At 41.0% G+C, this 18499-nt stretch overlaps 1 protein-coding gene across 2 annotated transcripts in view; it reads left to right on the top strand.

Annotated features, from left to right (window-relative positions):
* Positions 1 to 5530: 5530 nt before the first annotated feature.
* LOC149459968 (mitochondrial ornithine transporter 1-like) overlaps positions 5531 to 18499 on the top strand; it is a 45185-nt gene continuing 32216 nt past the window's right edge. The window contains exon 1 of one of the 2 annotated variants that reach the window (XM_089680347.1): positions 5531 to 5684. The gene's annotated coding sequence lies outside the window, so the exon portion shown is untranslated. Of the gene's footprint in view, positions 5689 to 18499 lie in introns of both variants that reach the window. The other variant, XM_089680351.1, reaches the window with a different exon arrangement.

Here is an 18499-nt window from a genome sequence, read left to right as displayed (position 1 = left end):
ATGGGGCACTATTCCTTCCACTGACATCAGTGATTGGGCACTATTCCTCCTCCTACTGACCATAGGAGCTGGATTTTTTAGAAACATTTATTTGTGGTTATATAGTTTATTTAGGTATAAATGGCATGTTGGATAAACTTTGATTTACCTTTATGGTTTTTCACTGGATCTTTGTCATGTTAAATTAGTTAATCATTTATCACATATGTTTTTTTCATGTTTTATTTTGATTACGAGCACAATATTTATGTATATAAGGGAAGCACAGCTCTTCATTGCATTTATTACAAAATGGTTCACAGTGCTAGTGGCCTCAAAGGAGTAGGAATACCATAATAGTAGCACAAGCACAGAATCTTTTTTACATGCATTTAAAGAAGCCTTTTTCAATCTTTTTACAGCAGAGGAACCCTTGAAATAATTTTTAGTTCTTGGGGAACCCCTGCTGTAATTAATTTATTACTTGTCAAACACTGTACTGTACATGCATAGTACACTCTTTCCTCAATGTAGCTGTTCTAAGGCCGGCCATAGACGGGTCGAAAATCGGCCGATTTTTCTTTTAAAAAAACGAAAAATCGGTCGTTCAAGCGGCCGACGTTACCAGCAGCAGTAAAAAAAATCGGCCGATTTTCATCCCGTCTACAGCCGGCAAAAAATGTCCCTGCAGAGAGCTCCGCTATGTCTTCTGACAGTTCCTTGACATTTATAGCGGTTGCAACAATGTATTTATTTGTTTCTGTCAGAAGACATAGCGGAGCTCTCTGTAGGGACACTTTTTGCCGGCTATAGATGGGATGAAAATCGGCCGATTTTTTTTACCGTTGCTGGTAACGTCGGCCGCTTAAACGACCGATTTTTCGTTTTTTTAAAAGAAAAATCGGCCGGTTTTCGACCCGTCTATGGCCGGCCTTAGTCTTGGAAAAACAAAAAATTATGAGAAATGATTGTAAATCAATTTAAACCAATATATCCTGTGAACATTCAGTGCGCTGAACGCCTGATCCTGGTTAATCGACGCATAACCTGTCATGAAGAGACGATGCTTTCTGTGGGAACGGTGAACACAATGACGATGAAGTGAAGCAGGCTGCCCTAGGATGGTTCAGGCGTACTGACAATTCTTTCTATGCCAAAGCTTTCCAGGCATTAGGTAAACGATGGTATAAGTGTATAAATGTAGCAGGGGAGTATGTTGAAATTTGTTCTTTTATTATATAAATTCAAAGTCCCATTTTGACTTGAACGCCCCTCTTATATAGAGGGTTATAGCAAGCCGATATAAATTCAAATTCATGTACATGCTGCATTCAAAAACATATATTTTTTTTTATATAACGGATTGAATTGTTTGACGGTTTCTTTTATGCAGTTAATTTCACTCCTTCCACATCAGCTTTTGATCGCCAATGCGAAAGTGATTACAAGAACATGAAAGACAAACTACCTTTAATAAACTTTATTGACCAGGAAACTTTGCTCAGTTTTTGGGATTGAAATAGGTCAAATAGATTGAAAGAATAATTGTAATCAAATATACATTAATAGAAAACTGGAGGCCCATTAGGTTTAGATGCTGATCTAACATACAGGACTGTTTGTTGGAGACTTTTTTTTTTTATGGAATTGAAATTGATATTAAATAACTGGATTACTACATACCTACTGTATAAGTCTGACCAGCGAGAGATCACTAGAAAATTTTACAACTGCATAAAAAAAAATAATATTGAAGTTCTTTCTTACTAAGGCTATGGTCACACCTGAGCAGAGCGATTTTCAGGCATTTATTTTTGAGTGGTTTTGTGCATGTGTACAAGCAGTTTAGAAGAAAATTTTAAATGTTTTATGTGTATTCAAGCTTTAGGTATATTTGTTTTAGACAATGGCATGCACTAAGAGGAGGCCATCTCTTATGGGCTAAAAAATGCCCGAAAATGAAATGCTCAAAAAAGCGTTCCCACTGCCTGGCACCATAGAGCTTGATTGGCATTTGCCATTGAACACCAGAATTGACAGGTCCGCCACTGGCACCCTGTGCTTTTAACAATTGAGAACAGGTTCATCCTGAGCACAGATGAGAAAGGGTCTGTAGAAACCGTGGAGAACGGTATGTTGCCTGTAACACCGTTCAGCATGACCATTTTGGTGGTTGGTCAGTGATGGCCTGGGGAGGCATATCCATAGAGGGATGCACAGACCTCTACAGGCTAGACAATGGCACCCTGACTGCCATTAGGTATCTGGATGAAATCCTTGGACCAATTGTCAGACCCTACACTGGTGGAGTGGGTCCTGGGTTCCTCCTGGTGCATGGACAATGCCCACCCTCATGTGGCGAGAGTATGCAGGCAGTTCCTGGAGGATGAAGAAATTGATACCATTGAATGGCCCCCACGCTCGCCTGACCTAAATCCAATAGAACAGCTCTGGGATATCATGTTTCAGTCCATCTGATGCCACCAGGTTGCACCTCAGACTGTCCAGGAGCTCAGTGATACCCTGGTCCAGATCTGGGAGGAAATACCCCAGGACACCATCCGCCGTCTCATTAGGAGCATGCCCTGATATTGTCAGACATGCATACAAGCACATGGGGGCCATACAAACTTTTTTTGACCATTTTGAGTTGCTGCAACAAAATTTCCACAAAATGGACTAGCCCGCTGTGTAATTTTTTCACTTTGATTTTCAGGGTGTCTTTGAATTCAGTCCTCTGTAGGTTGAAAAATTTTTTTTTTCCAAGGAGGATTTTTAAATAAGCCTGTAATTGAAAAGTCAAATTTTTGTTTGAAAACATGCAGCCGAAACTGTATCGAGGCCCACTGCAGGTTCACAACTATAATTCAATAACCACTTGCCCTCCAGAGGATATACCTCCCCCCCCCCCCTTCCTGACCAGGGCATTTTTTGCGTTATGGCGCTGCATTACTTTAACTGATAATTTTGTGGTCATGAAACGCTGCACACAAATTAAATTTACGTCCTTTTTCCCACAAATAGAGCTTTCTTTCGGTGGTATTCGATCGCCTGTGCTTTTTTTATGCGCTATGAAAAAAAAATCTACAATTTTGAGAAAAAAATTATATTTTTGACTTTTTGCTATTAAACATGTTAAAAAAATTAAAAAATTCAAATTTCATTGTAAATTTAGGCCACAATGTATTCTGCTACATGTCTTTGCTGAAAAAAAATCCCAATACATGTAAATTAATTGATTTATGTGAATGTTATAGTGTCTACAAATGACGGTATATATACTGGGATTTTGTTTTTATTTGTACTAGTAATGGCAGCGATCAACGACTTAAAGCAGGACTGCGGGACAACGGCGGGCATTCTGACACTGGGGGGAACTGACTTGGTGTCACTGACATCCCCAGTGACACCAATACAGTGATCAGTGCTAGTAAAAAGCACTGACACTGTACTAATGGCATTGGACAGGAAGGGGTTAATATGTGGGGCGATCAAAGAGTTAACTGTGTGCTGTTTTACTGTGTGCTATGTGTGTGCTTTACTGTAAGCACACTGCTTTGCATGGCTCTGCTATGCAAAGCCATGCATAGCAGTGTTCAGGAGCTGACAGGGGATAGAACTGTATTATTTACTTACAGTTCTCTCCCTCCGTCAGTAATGCTCCTTGATCACGGGGTGCCAGTGAGTAATCACTGTCCGGGACCCGGTGATTGACACCTGAGGCCACGAATAGCGTAAAGTAATTACTAAAACCAAATAAAGCTGTTTAATTTGGGTTTAAAGTTGTATACACTGTATGTCAAAAGGTGTACATATATATTAGAAACATTGGGGGTATTTAACAAAGAGTGGTGCAAAGCACAATAAATAGCTTGGGGGGATTTGGACCCAGAGAGGACAACCCTGGGAGTGGAGGACCCAGGGAGGACAGCCATGGGGAAAGGAGAACCCAGAGAGAACAGCCTGGTTAGAGGAGGACCCTAAGAGGACAGCCCAGGGGGATAAGAACCCAGAGAGGACAGCCTGGATAGTGGACACTGAGAGGATTTAAACTTAATTCTCAAACACTTCAGTCATAGTTAGTTTGAAGGGTTCTGGTAGGATTAGTTTTAAAAGCACAAGACACCTCTAGCCAAAACAGCAGCCAGTAAAGACATTTTCTGTATTGTAAAATGCTGCAATTCACTGTGCAGGAAATGTGGACCAGCCATTACACTGATGGTTAGTTGAGGAGATTATTATTATTATTATTATTATTATTATACAGTATTTATAAAGCGCCGATAGTTCGCTCAGCGCTGTACATTACAGAGGGGGACAGAACATGTGACAGAACAATAACAATACAATGCAAAACATGAGGGGATTGAGGGCCCTGCTCTTTCGAGCTTACAATCTAGGAGATGCATCCTTTACATTAGTGGCCAATGTGAGGAATTCCCCCCTTATTCTGGTGGTCAATGGGAGGAATGCCCCCCTTACATTGGTGGTCTGTGGGAGGAATGCACCCTTACATCTGTGATAGAAATGCACCCTTACATTGGTGGTCTGTGGGAGAAATGCCCCTTTACATTGGTGGTCCCATTGGTGGACTGTAGTCAGATTGCTCCCATAACACCCCTTTTGTTGGTAATTTGTGGGAGGAATTTCCCCTTACATTTGGTTGTCTGTGGGTGGAATCCCCCCTACATTGGTGATTGGAGGGAAACATGCTCCCCCCTCTTCCTTACAAACAGTTAAAATAATCCTAGGTGTTAGTGTGAAGAGGTTCCATTGTCCCACTCTAATGGCTCTACCAAGTAATGTTGGCTCTAGAACAATGACGGCAATATCCAGCCCCTGCAGCCAATCTGTTCACTGCCTCAGGAAACCTTAGCAACCTCTGCAGGAACATTAGTTGAGAAAGGATATTCTGGTGTCCAACTACAATTAGCCAGGTGCTCCATGCATTAATAGTTAGGCACCCTGGATACTGACATTGGAACAATATGGCATCATTGGTAATGTTCTGCTCATATGTGCCATAATTGTCCTAACTGGGGTGGGGAAACCATAGCAGAAACATTCTATCTGCCTGGTGCCCACTGCCACCAGTCACAACCCTTCCTACATACCTGGTATATGTCTTTTGATCACATTCTGAGAAATAATACAATAAACTGGTAAAATCTGATCGCTTGTCTTTCTGTATTTCTGTATTTCTGCTCACAAGTCATCATTACTCTTTACATAGTCTTATGAAACAGGTAAAAAAAATGCCAGTAGGGATTTGAATACTGATAACATAATCTATTTCTTCTCTAGCTTTAAATCAACATCCCAACATTTCTGTAACCTTTGCAGTCAGTTATGAAAATCTTCATGTGGTTAAGCATTGTACTGGCCTTTACATGATCCTCTAACCTAGCTTAGCTTTGATTTGCAAAAGAAAAAAAAAAATCCCCTCTGCAATCTGCTGACTACAGTCCTCTGTGCTAAAAATTCCAGCAGAGCTGAGGCCCGTCTAAGTTCCACAGTATGTTTGGTCTTTTTTTTTCCAGCTAAGAAAAATGCTAAAATGTTCTAGCCTTTCTCAACGTCGGCATGTTTGTCATTACGTGGCAGAAGGGGCAGTATGCTCGCTCATTGTTGGCGGCTGAAAATTAACTCCATCATCCTGCAATTATTAATTCAATGAAAGCAGCTGAAGTAAGGTTATTCATTAGGTAGGTGAGTTTATGCAAATGTGGCAGATTTTCTGGCATTTAGTTTGTAGCATGCTCTGGTACTTGAACTTCAGATGAGACTTGTACATTCTGCCTGTGTGTGTATGAATCTATATATATATATATATATATATATATATATATATAGTGTATATAATATTTTTTTTTATTTTAGCTGAAATGTCTGAAATTATTTACAATTAGTTGAAGTGTTTGAGCTAAAGTTACAAATTGCATTATATCGCTGAGAAATAATGGAGTTGATTTACTAAAGGTGAATAGACTTTTCAGGGGGAAGTTGCGCTTTGCAAAGAAATTCCCAGAGCTTATTGAATAAGGTGAAGCTGTGCTGACTTCCATCATCCAATCATGTGCAAGCAAAAATGCTTTTTTTATTTAATTTTCCTTGCACACGATTGGGTATTCTTTGCAAAGTGAAATTTCACCACATTCACTAATTTCCTTGCAAAGTGAAAATTTCCTTGCAAACTAGGCAGCCTTTAGTAAATCAACCTCTTAGCCACTTGTCAGTCACTTCACTGGCAGCACACTGTATAGTCAATGAAATGGTAATGAGATAACTGTTGACTGACAGTGCCCTTCCAGCTCGGTCATATTTTCTACATTTTCTAAAGAGAGCCTTTCAGTGGGAGTCTGAATCCAATCGGAAATGCATTATTTCCCTTTACCACTGAGTTTAAAAGAAAAGTTTGGATTTTCAAAAAAAAACATGCATACCAATGCTGTAGCTCTCCCCAGAGGATCTAAGCCTGAAAACTGAGCAATCGCATGGTCACTGATAGCTCAGTTCTCAGTCAGGTTTGAGCAGAGAGAGGTGACTGTCAGTTACCACCCTCTGTTGTGATCCACCAGCACTCACTGGAGTGCCAGGCTGGTGAGGGGATGGGCACAGCTGGCTTCAGCTCTCTGTCAAGCACTGAAAGAGTGAGTCAGCGGTCAATCAGGCAGCTGGGTGGATCCCGACGATATGGTCGGGATCCTTCCAGAGCTCGGAACGGCTCTGTGACATCAGCTTACAGCGGGCTTTAACTTGCTATTACCTGACTCTGGGTCACAGGACAACAAAAGTAAGTGCACTTCTGTAACCCAAAAGAGAAGTACCAAAAAAATCTTTGGCCATACTTCTCTTTTAAGTGAACCTGTATTTTTCACAAAGCAAAACAGGTTCACTTTATAGGGGCACAATAAGCATATTTAACTTTTGAATAGGGGTAATGATGGAAGTGAAAGGAACCACTAGCCATGGAGAACATCCCCTTTCCAGCACTTTTGTCTAAGCCTTGAAATCCTGTGAGGGGTCTCAAACCTTCCAACACTTTCCACATAGGAGTGGTCAGAAACCACGTTTCAAAAGGCAGGTTCACTTTACTTTGTACAGGAAAACAAGAACACACTTTACTGTAAAAGCCTCTAACCACAGAGTAATTTCAGGCTCTGCCCCAGCGCCACTATCAAGATGCATTCAACTCAAGCTGCCTGTGTGCAACTCAGCTCATATGGACAGAAGTGGATGTATGCCTGTATGAGTTCAGAAGCAGTATGGACAACTTTTTTACGCAGGATCTTGCTGCCAACAAAATCCTGTGTAAATTCAATATGCCCATGAGCATAAGTCTTAATAGTGGTTGGGTTCTTCAACTTCTGACTGTCCAGGGGGACATGGTAGGTAAACGAGGGGGAGGGGTGTGTCTATATGTCAAGAGCGATTTATTGATGAACATGAGGGATGACAGGGTTAACAAGGCTAGAGAGAAGGTAGAGTCTGTGTGGCTGGAGCTTCAAAACAAACAGTTAGTTAATTGTGGGTGTATGCTATAGGCCCCCAAACATTAAGAAGGAGGCAGAGACCCATCTACTTTCACAGTTAGAGATGGCAGGGTAATGTTATTATCATGGGGGACTCCAGCTATCCTAATTGGTAGATGGAACTACGCACTCAACTAAGGCTCATCATTTCCTGAAAGTAATGCAAGACAACTTCAGGTGTCGAATGGAGGAAGCCCCAACTAGAGTTAGTCCTCTGCTGAACCTACTAACTACAAACAGCACACAGCTGTTAGCTGATGTGGAAGAGATAATTTAGGCAACAGTGATCACAGAGTAATTAAGTTTGGTAAATAATAGGAAAGGGAGACACAGGAGAAGCAAACTACACTTAACTTAAAAAATCGGCAACTTTCATAAGCTGCGCTCCATGTTACATGATACTAAATGGGACCAAATTATTGCAACAAAGAACACTGACGAAAAGTTGGAGTGCTTTAAGGACATATTAAACAACAGCATTCATTAGTGTATTCCAATAGGCAACAGATATAAACGAACAAAAGTTAAAACTGGGTGAGTAAATAATAAGTTTAAAAGGATTATCAACGAGAAATAATAAATACAAGGATAAGGGGTCATCATCGGTATACTAAAATTACAAAGATGCAATAAGAAATGCCAGTGTGAGATCAGAGCAGCTAAAATAGATTATGGGAGACACATTGCTGAGGAAAGAAAAAAAAATCAACATTTTTCAAAAATATATTAAAGTGTTACAAAACTCACAACAGTAAAATCAGTCTGTATATGCAGTAAAGCATGCTTGTTATACTCACTGTGGAACCTAAGGGGTTAATCTGCATTGTGTAAAAAGGCTTTCTGATTCTGACTTCTCTGATCCGCCTCTTCTTCCAGTGCCCCCCTTTTATCCCCTGATAAGACATATTGTGTGGAGACACTCTACAGTTTGGTGTGTTACATAGTTACATAGTTAGTCTGGCTGAAAAAAGACAAAAGTTCATCCAGTTCAACCATAAAAAAAATTATAATCCTACACCCACAGTTGATCCAGAGGAAGGCAAAAAACCTAGCAAAGCATGATTCAATTTGCTCCTGCAGGGGAAAACAATTCTTCCTGATCTTCCTAGAGGCAATTAGATATTCCCTGAATCAACTTTACCAGTAAATATTAGTAACCAGTTATATTCTGTGTATTCAAGAAACAATTCAGGGCTTTTATAAAAGCAATCCACTGAGCTGGCAAGAACCAAGGGAGTCTATTTCACATTTTCACAGCTCTTACTGGGAAGAAACTTTTCCATATTTGGAGATTACATTTCTTTTCCTCCAGACTTAAAGAGTGCCCCCTTGTCCTCTGTGATGACCTCAGGGTGAATAACTCTACACCGAGTTCACTATATGAACCACTGATGTATTTATACATGTTGATCATATCCCCCCTTAATCTCCTCTTCTCAAAAGAGAATAAATTCAATTCCTCTAATCTTTCCTCATAGCTGAGCTCCTCCATGCCTCTTATCAGTTTGGTTGCCCTTCTCTGTACTTTCTCCAGTTCCCCAATGTTCTTTTTGTGAATTGGTGCCCAAAACTGAACTGCATATTCCAGATGACGTCTTACTAATGATTTGTACCGGGGTAATATGATATCTCTCTCTGGAGTCTATACCTCTTTTAATACAAGAGAGGATTTTGCTCGCTTTAGAAATCACAGCTTGGCATTGCATGCCATTATTAAGCTTGTGATCTACCAGAACTCCCAGATCCTTCTCCACCATTGATTCCCCCAGTTGTACCCCCCCTAGTATGTATGATGCATGCATATTCTTAGCCCCCAAGTGCAGAACCTTACATTTATCAACATTAAATCTCATTTGCCACATAGTTGCCCAATTAAACAGAGCATTGAGGTCGGCTTGTAAATTGCAGACATCCTGTAAGGACGTTATTCCACTGCACAGCTTGGTGTCATCTGCAAAGACTGAAATGGGATTTTTAATCCCAGACCCTATATTGTTTATAAATATATTAAAAAGTAAGGGTCCCAACACTGAAACTTGGGGTACACCACTGCAACCCTAGACCATTCAGAGTATGAATCATTAACCACTACTCTCTGAATATGATCTTTTAGCCAGGTTTCTATCCATTTACATACAGATTTTTCCAAGCCTGTAAACTTTACCTTACACATTAGCCATGTTTGGGGAACTGTGTCAAACGCTTTTGTAAAATCCAAGTATACCACGTCCACCGCCCCCCCTCTGTCCAAGTATACCATGTCCACCGCCACCCTTCTGTCCAAGGTTTTGCTCACCTCCTCATAAAAAGAAATCAGATTTGTTTGACAACTTCTGTCTTTCATGAATCCATGCTGTCTGTTGCTTAAAATATTTTTTTCCAGCAAGAACTCATCTATGTGGTCTTTTATTAAACTCTTCAATATCTTCCCAACTATAGAAGTTAAACTAACAGGTCTATAATTATTTTGATTTTGACCCCTTTTTAAATATAGGCACCACATTGACCTAACACCAATCCAGTGGTACTATGCCAGTCATTAACCCCCCTGGTGGTATTCCCAAGTGTAGCTCGGGGTTAACTTTCAGTACCAGAAGTGGTAACCCCCGAGCTACACTCAGGATTGCACTGCAGCGATTCTCCAGCAATCCCTCGAGCACTTACCTAGTCCTGCGGTCCCGCGATGTCCCCCCTGCAGCGTCCCCGGCCATGTCCTCCAGCCGATGCCGGCATCCATCTTCCAGAATCCATTCCTTGCGAGCGTCGGGACATACGGGGGGGGGGGGGGGGGCGGAACCGGTGAGAATTTAAAAAATGTAAAAATTTTACATTCATTCAATACACTAAAATCTGATAGTATTACACACTGTATCAAATCATTTCACATACATTTTGTCCCTAGTGCTTTGTCCTGTGCCCTGCCTGCATTTTTACTGTTCTTTCTGCCTGGAGACTAAGAAATGTCCATGGCGTCCAAAAAGCGTCCCTTTAGGTCAAAAGCGATTTTAGACCAGCTAGAGAACAGCGATAGTAAATAAGAACCACTTGCAGAATTCAGTGATAATGATTTGTGGGAAATTCATCAGACACTGAAAACGATTTTGCGACTGAGCAAATTTCAGTGTTTTTGGTTTGATTACATTATTGAATTAAATGTATTATTATATTATTATTTTTTATGAATATTTATTATATTATAATTTATGATTTAGTGTTTAAAATTTTATCATACCCGGGATGTTTACTAGACTCTTGTTCGGACAGATTTCAGTGAGTTATTCCTAAGAATTACAGGCCTACAATAAAAAAACAACATATTTCCATGCAAAAAAATGTACCGCTTTGAGCACAGAAATATTGACATATTCAGACCACTAGGGAGGTTAAGGTCCTTCCCTTCAACTTGCAGCCTAGTTCTTTAAATTAATTCTTAAGGAGCCTCCACCTTGCATGTATTCTGTCATTGATTCCAACATGGACCAAGACAGCTGGGTCATGTCCAGCCCCTCCCAATAATTTATCAACCTGGTCCACCACATGCCGAACCCTGGCACCAGGGAGACAGAAAACCATTTTTGGTTGATGCGATCCTGGTGACAAATTATTCTGTCAGGCCTTCTGATTATAGAATCCCCTACTACCACCAACTGTCTAGGCCTTCCTGCACTACCCTCACCACCAGATAGTCTGCCCTCCCAGTTGTTAGGAATAGCGGTGACATCCAAGGCTGCCACCCCTGAGCTTGCCACCCCCACATCTTCAAACAACGTAGCAAATTTGTTTGGGTGCACAAACCCAGGGCCAGCCTTCCTTTTCTGTGAGCCCCTACCACTCCCTCTCATTGCAGTAACCCATCTTCCTATCTGAGAATGCTGATAAGCCCCTCCCCCCTCCACATCAATCCCATTAGCTACCTAGTCAAGGAGCAGAACACCCCTTTTAAGGTTGTCGGTTCTGCCCAGTGTTGCGACTTGCTCCTCCAGATCTCTAACGTGAGCTTTCAGAAGAGCAACCCGCTCACATCTGTCGCAGAGGTATCCATCTTGGAGCTGTTGCTCCATTGTTACACACTGTGCACTGCACAAAACCTTCAACCCTACTAGCACTCATATCCCATTTACAATATTAATATTACTAATAGGAAATAACAGTTGTCACTTACAGGTTAGCAGACTCCTGTTATAATCTCCTGTTTTCAACTCCAGTTTTTTAACTCCACTTAATCAATAGTCTACTTGGTCAACGGTCCAGCAAGCAACATACAAACAAGCTCAAGGATGAGCAAGATCAGAGTGAGCTCTACAGAAAATTTATATAGTACCTGGAGCACCTGTGACCAATTAACCCTTCCTCTTAATTAGCAGAGAGGTATTGCTAGAGACGTTTTGTTTTCTTGAGAGAGTGCATGTGATCAATACAGGGCCAATCAACACTGTCCAGACAGAGGTCAGGGGTTCTGCAGAAAGAAAACTCCTCCTATAGGCTTTAACCAGTGCTCTGCTGAGCACTGATAGAAGTCACAAGACTGCTCCAAATGCTGATGAGAAGAGGTATTTAGAAATGTATAGTTACTAAAATAATTGCATTTCCATGTGGTGTGTACTGTGGGAGACCAGACAGAGTGAATGTAGGGCCCTGGGTTTAGTATCACTTTAATAGTAAAAAGGCAAGGTCAGAACATATTGGGCCCAAAAAGGTGAGCAGAGGAAGTTGGTCACAAGTGACAGGGAGAAGGCTACTGTATTAAATACATTTTTTTCCTCAGTTTACATGAAGGAAAAGGAGGGGTATAAAAAAACAGTAATGTTAATAACATTATATTGAATGTACCCTTGTGGCTGACAAAGACCAGTATTTAAAATAGAGTAGAAAAACTTACTGAGAATAAATCACCAGGACAGAATGGCTTACACCCAAGCGTTCTCAGGGAACTTAGCCATGTTATAGCCAGATATTTATTCATAATTTTTAAGAAAAGCTTAATGAATAGAATGGTATCAGCTTTTTGGCGAAAAGCAAAAGTGGTACATGTGACAGACCCAACCAGGCAGGGGCTTTTGGAGGGGACTAGGTGCTAGCCTTCTGTCTACTGATTAAGGCCCATGGAGAGAGAAGATCATTCTTTAATGATGGACAACAACGTGATGAACGCTGAGAGCGAGGCTTGGATTAATTATCTGCATAAAGACAATAAATCTTCCCTTCTGGATTGGATGGAAAGATGTATTATTAATCTTGTACAGGTTCATGGTCAGAGGGAATATGGTGGCCCTCATGCAAACTGGGTTGGAGAAGCTCCTCTATTTGGGACAGAAATATTTATCAACAATTTCCCTCAAGAAATCTATGAAGATAAATGAATTCCACTGTTCAAACTGTTGGAATATTGTATGAGTTTTGTCTTATAATGGACAGATTATACAAGTGAAAGTAAACACCTGAAAGACAGCCCGTGTAATGGACTTTGTGTAATCATGGGAGGGTTTGTTGTCTGCGGTGGGCTCCCTGACTAATCAAAGCAATTTCTGGGTGCCTTGCTGTCGATTAGCTTACTGTTAATTAGGTCACTGTTAGCTGTTGGCTGTACTGTTGCGATCAAGCTCTTACCTAATCAGTGTGTGATGTTTATCTCAATGTGTACCATTTGTTTTATTGTTCATGTGGGGGCACTGCCCCTATTTCTGGATTGTATAAAAAAACCTGTGTTTTCTATTCATAAAGAGTTCTTGTTTGGCATCTAAGCTAGTCTTGTCTAGTCTTGGGTGCAATGCCGAGCTATAATACCTTGGTCCTGTGTCCCAGTGGCAAGGAAGCGGTTCTCTGAAGGAATCACCCAATCGGGGTGACAGGTGTTCCATCACAGTACATATATTTTAAAAATATATTTATGGAAACTACGGAACAGTCAGCCTAACATCAATAGTATGTATACTATTAGAAGGAATGATAAGAAGCCATATTCAAGAATCTGAGAAATTTGCTGATAAAAAATGTATCATTAGTAGTAACCAACATGGATTTATAAATGACCGTTTTTGCCAGATTCCTTAAACATTCTATGAGGAGGTAAGCTGTAATTTGGATACAGGAAGGCCTATGGATGTATGCATCTCTATTTTGCTAAGGCATTTGATACAGTGCCCCATAAACTCTTAATTTACAAATTAGGGTTTTTTCGCATTGATGATGGTTTGCACCTGGATAGAAAACTGGTTACAGGAGTGTGTAAAGAGAGTGGTGATTAACACCTTCCCGCCCGGCCTATAGCAGATTGACAGGACACTCCTCCTTGTGACTGGGTGTCATATGACGTCCTGTCAAAAGGAGCCACTCACGTGGCCGCGGGGCCATGCAGCGTGCAATCTGTCACCGGCTGTGTCCTGATGACATATCACTACACCGACCCGTTGCCAGTGTCATGTGACCGCTGTGACCAATCACAACAGATCACATGTAAATTGTATACAGTGGATGGATTCCTGTCATGCCATCCATTGCATACAATTGTGTTAGCTGTGATTGGTCAGAGCAGTCATATGGTACAGACAGGGCCAATCACAGCCCATCTGTATCATGTAATGAGCTTTGCCCAATCACAGCTAATCACAACAAAAGACTGGATGAATCAGTTTAATTCAGTAACAATGATTACAAATATCAATGAAATACATTGGTTTTAGCAATCATAATGTGTACAAAAAAATCCTGATCACTTGCCTGGAGTAGTTCAATGTTACTATGGTAACATGGATTGCTTTGGTCACAGTGTGTTGAAAAAAAATTGTAAAAAAGGAAAAATAATGTAATAAAAAATAAAAGAAATATAAAAATTTGACAAAATTTTTTTTTAATTATTATTATTATTTTTTTCACATACTGTCACCAGTCAGTGTCCCTGATCACCACAACACCAGTTATATAATAACTATACTGGACTGGTGACAATATGTAAAAACAAAATTTTTTTTTTTAATTTCTACATTTTCCAAAAAATTGTAACAAAAAAGTACAACCTCCAAAAAACTCACCATGCCTCTTATAGACATGTCCATATCTTGGACTGTCTATTTTCCAATACTGGGTAATTTGGGGGTATTTGTACTATCCTGGCATTTTCAGGCTTCAGGAAATTAGATGGGCCGTCAGTACATCAGGATTGGTCGATTAGCAGATATATATATACCATGGTTTGTGGACTCTATAACTTTACTACAGACTAAATAATATACACTAATTTGGGGTCTTTTCACCAAAGAAATGTAGCAGAATACATTTTGACCTAAATTTATGAAGAAATGTTATTTATTTGCAACAGTATATAAAAGAAACGAAGAAAATGCTTTTTTTCAAAAGTTTCAGGTTTTTTTTTGTTTATTTAACAAAAAATAAAAAGCTCAGTGGTGATTAAATACCACCAAAAGAAAGCTCTATTTGTGTGAAAAACATTATTCAAATTTTTTATGGGTACAGTGTTACATAACTGCACAATTATCATTCAAACTGTGACACTGAAAGCTGAAAATTGGCCTGGGCAGGAAGGGGGTAAATGTGCTCGGTATTGAAGTGGTTAATGGCACATTTTCTGAATGATCTAGACTTGTGAGCAGGGTACCCCAGTGCTCTGTCCTGGGCCCAATTCTATTTAACTTGTTTATAACGATATAGAGGTTAAAGTAAGTAGTTTGATCTTGGTGATTGCACCTGGGAGCTAAAAATATCAATGCAAGTTACTCAACAGGGGAAGAACCACTGGGGGAATTATAGATGGAATGAATGGGGGTCATGGTAGATCAGCAATAGTATGCAATGCCAAGCTGCAGCAAGCAAGGCCAGCAGAGCATTAGCATGCATTAAAAGGGTACATACTCAGCAGATGAAACTTTAATTTTACCACTGTAAAAAAACTCTGGTTTGGCCACAACTTGTCATCCATTTCTGACAACCAATCCTCACGAAGAATGTCCTTGAACCAGACAGAGTCAACAAAGCTAATAAGGGGGCTGGTGGACCTCAGTTTTGAGGAATAATTACAAACAGTAAACTTACTCTGAATATGTTGTATGGCACTGCGCTATGGACCACTCAAGTGCTGAAAAAAACCAAACCTTTCAAAGCAGCTGCTGTTCTTTATGGTATAACCATGGAAAAAATATTTATCCTCAAAAATAGAACAGTGCTACTTGCACTGCTCCCAGAAGACATCAAGTGACTAAACGAGTAGGGCGAGGCCAGGAGATGGCGTCACCACACGGCAAGTTTGAGTCTCGCGGTTTTTGGATTGTGGCTGGAGATAACCCAGTTTACAATTATATGAGAACATACTTGTTGTCAGGAATGGACTTGCCAGTAATGGTGGGACTCACCTGCCTTGTGGGCTGCAGTACCAGGGCTGGCCAGCGGGTGCTCTCAGCAATCAGAGACTCAACCCTGCAGCCAGCCAAACACCTGAAGCTGATTATGCAGGTGTATTTAAGGGATGGCCAGACCTGCAGTCTGGGCCTTGGTGTGTGTTTTTCCTGGGCTCTGTATCTTGTTACCTGCATCCCTGTTCCTGTTCCTGTCCCTGTCCCTGTCTGACTGATTCGTTGCTGACCCTGCCTGATCCGGACCTCTGCTGACTTCTCCTGTTTGATCCCTGGCTTGTGACCCCGACCATTCTCTGCCTGACCCCCTGTACCTACCTGCCCGTTAGTTGCTGTACCCGGCTCGTGACCTGACTACTCTCTGCCTGCTCCTCCTGTTCCTACCTGCCCGATTGTTATTGACCCGGCCTCCCTGACGACGCTTGCATTGTATGTACTGTTATCTGTGGGTGGTTTGGTTCGTTTGCACTGTGTTATGTTTTAGTATTGCACTGTGTTTTGTATTGTTAGTGTTAATAAATTATATTTTTTATAACATATCTGAAGCCTGCGTTTCCCTGCGTCAGTTCACATACCTCTGGTCGTACCCTGGAGCCCTGACACTTGTGTCAGTGGAGACACAAATAAATGTGAGTGCTTTTCTACTGTTTTTTATGAATAAACATGGTGAATGGTTTTACACTATGGAAGCTCCCTTCTTTTTTCTTCTATGAGTGTTTCTGCGATATGAGTGTGCTGCTCTAAGAAGCCCCTGCAGATAGAATCACAAGCTGCAGATCATTACTCCCAGAGCAATAGGCATTTATGCTGGTTTAGGATTTGTCCAGCATATCGCTCTGGTGAGTTTATTCAATCTGTTCGGTGGTGGAAGAGCACTTTGTTGGTGGTGTGATCAGAATGGTTTAATATTCACAAAGGAAAGAATTTTTATTGGTGTATGGTTTCAGATTTTCTTCATGGACATGAAAATATATGTTGGACTTTGTGGGACATTAGAAAGTGTTTTAAGTTAAGCACGATTTTTTTTCTTGTACATGTTTGCACTGGACACTTTTTTATTAAGAATATATATGTATATCTGATAAGAGGTTATACAAGGGAAAGTTCATACATATACTTGGTTTGCACTTTATGAGAGTTGGTTACATAAGATATAATTTTTGCACTGTTTTTAGCACTATGCACTTTTATTTGAGAGGGTTGGTCACATAATTTGATATTATATTTGCACTGTTTTTAGCACATTGCACTATGAGACACAGATTAGAGGTAGCTGGGCAAGTGCAAGTAGCGCTGTTCTATTTTTGAGGTTTAATGTATTAAACTTACTCTCCTTGGAGAAGAGACACTTAAGATGGGACATGATCACAATATAGAAATATTTAAATGATGAATTTTGCATTGGGAAAAAACTATTTAACCAGTTCCTGACCGCACCATAGCCAAAAGATGGCTACAGCGCAGTCAGCTAGTTCTGGGAGGGCGCCCATGGATGTCCTCCCAGAACCGCGCCCCCTAGGGCATGCACTGTGCGCAATCTGTGGTCGCTGTGTCCTTCGGACACAGCTGATCACATGGCTATGGAATGGGCCAATCACAGCCGCTTTTACCATGTGACCAGCTTTGTCCAATCACAACTGATCACTGGGTAAATAGGAAATGTTAGTTATCTGCAGTCCTCTCTTCACACTGACAGCGCACCAGGATAGGAAAGTCAGTAAGTGGCATATCGCAGGGGGACATCTACACTGATCATCAGGGCACTGATCATCAGTGTCCTGGTGATCAGTGTAGCCCCATCAGTGCGGCCCATTAGTTCCCATCAGTGCCTATCTGTGCTGGCAATCAGTGCCCATCAGTTAATCAGTGCTGCCCATCAGTGCCACCAACAGTGCCTATCAGTGCTGCCTATCAATGCCCATCAGTGCCGCCTAACAGTGTCCATCAGTGCCGCCTATCAACGCCTATCAGTGCCGCCTATCAATGCCCATCAGTGCCGCCTAACAGTGACCATCAATGGCGCCTATCAATGCCCATCAGTGCCACCTATTAGTGCCTATCAGTGCCGCCTAACAGTGCCCATCAGTGCCGCCTAACAGTGCCCATCAGTGCCACCTATCAGTGCTGCCTAGCAGTGCCCATCAGTGCTGCCTAACAGTGTCCCTCAGTGCTGCCTATCAGTCCAGCAACATCAGTGCCCATCAGTGCAGCCTGTCAGTGCCCATCAGTGACTCCTCATCAGTACCCATCAGTGCAGCCTATCAGTGACCATCAGTGAAGGAGAATAGTGCAATATGAAAAAAAATCTTAAAAAAGAGAAAAAATTAAATACAAAATTAAAAAAAAAAATTAGCTTTTTCTTTTTTTTCATACTGTCACCAGTCAGTGTCCCTGATCCCCGCCATGCCAGTTATATGATGACGCTGTACTCCACTGCTGCCAGTATGTGAAAACAAATTGTGAAAATAATTTTTTTCATTTTCCGAAAAATGATGCCAAAAAAATTACAACTTCAAAAAACTCGCCATGCCTGTTATGAAATACGTCGGACTGACTACTTTGCAAAAAAGTGCTCATTTGAGGGATATCTGTACTGTTCTGACATTTTTGGCCCTCAAGAAATTA

This window comes from Staurois parvus, unplaced genomic scaffold (genome assembly GCF_062004578.1).
Source record: "Staurois parvus isolate SC_StPar_1 unplaced genomic scaffold, SC_StPar_1.0 ptg000242l, whole genome shotgun sequence".
Classification (NCBI taxonomy): domain Eukaryota; kingdom Metazoa; phylum Chordata; class Amphibia; order Anura; family Ranidae; genus Staurois; species Staurois parvus.
Note: the sequence above shows the minus strand (reverse complement) of the source record. Positions and strands in the feature narration are given on the sequence as shown.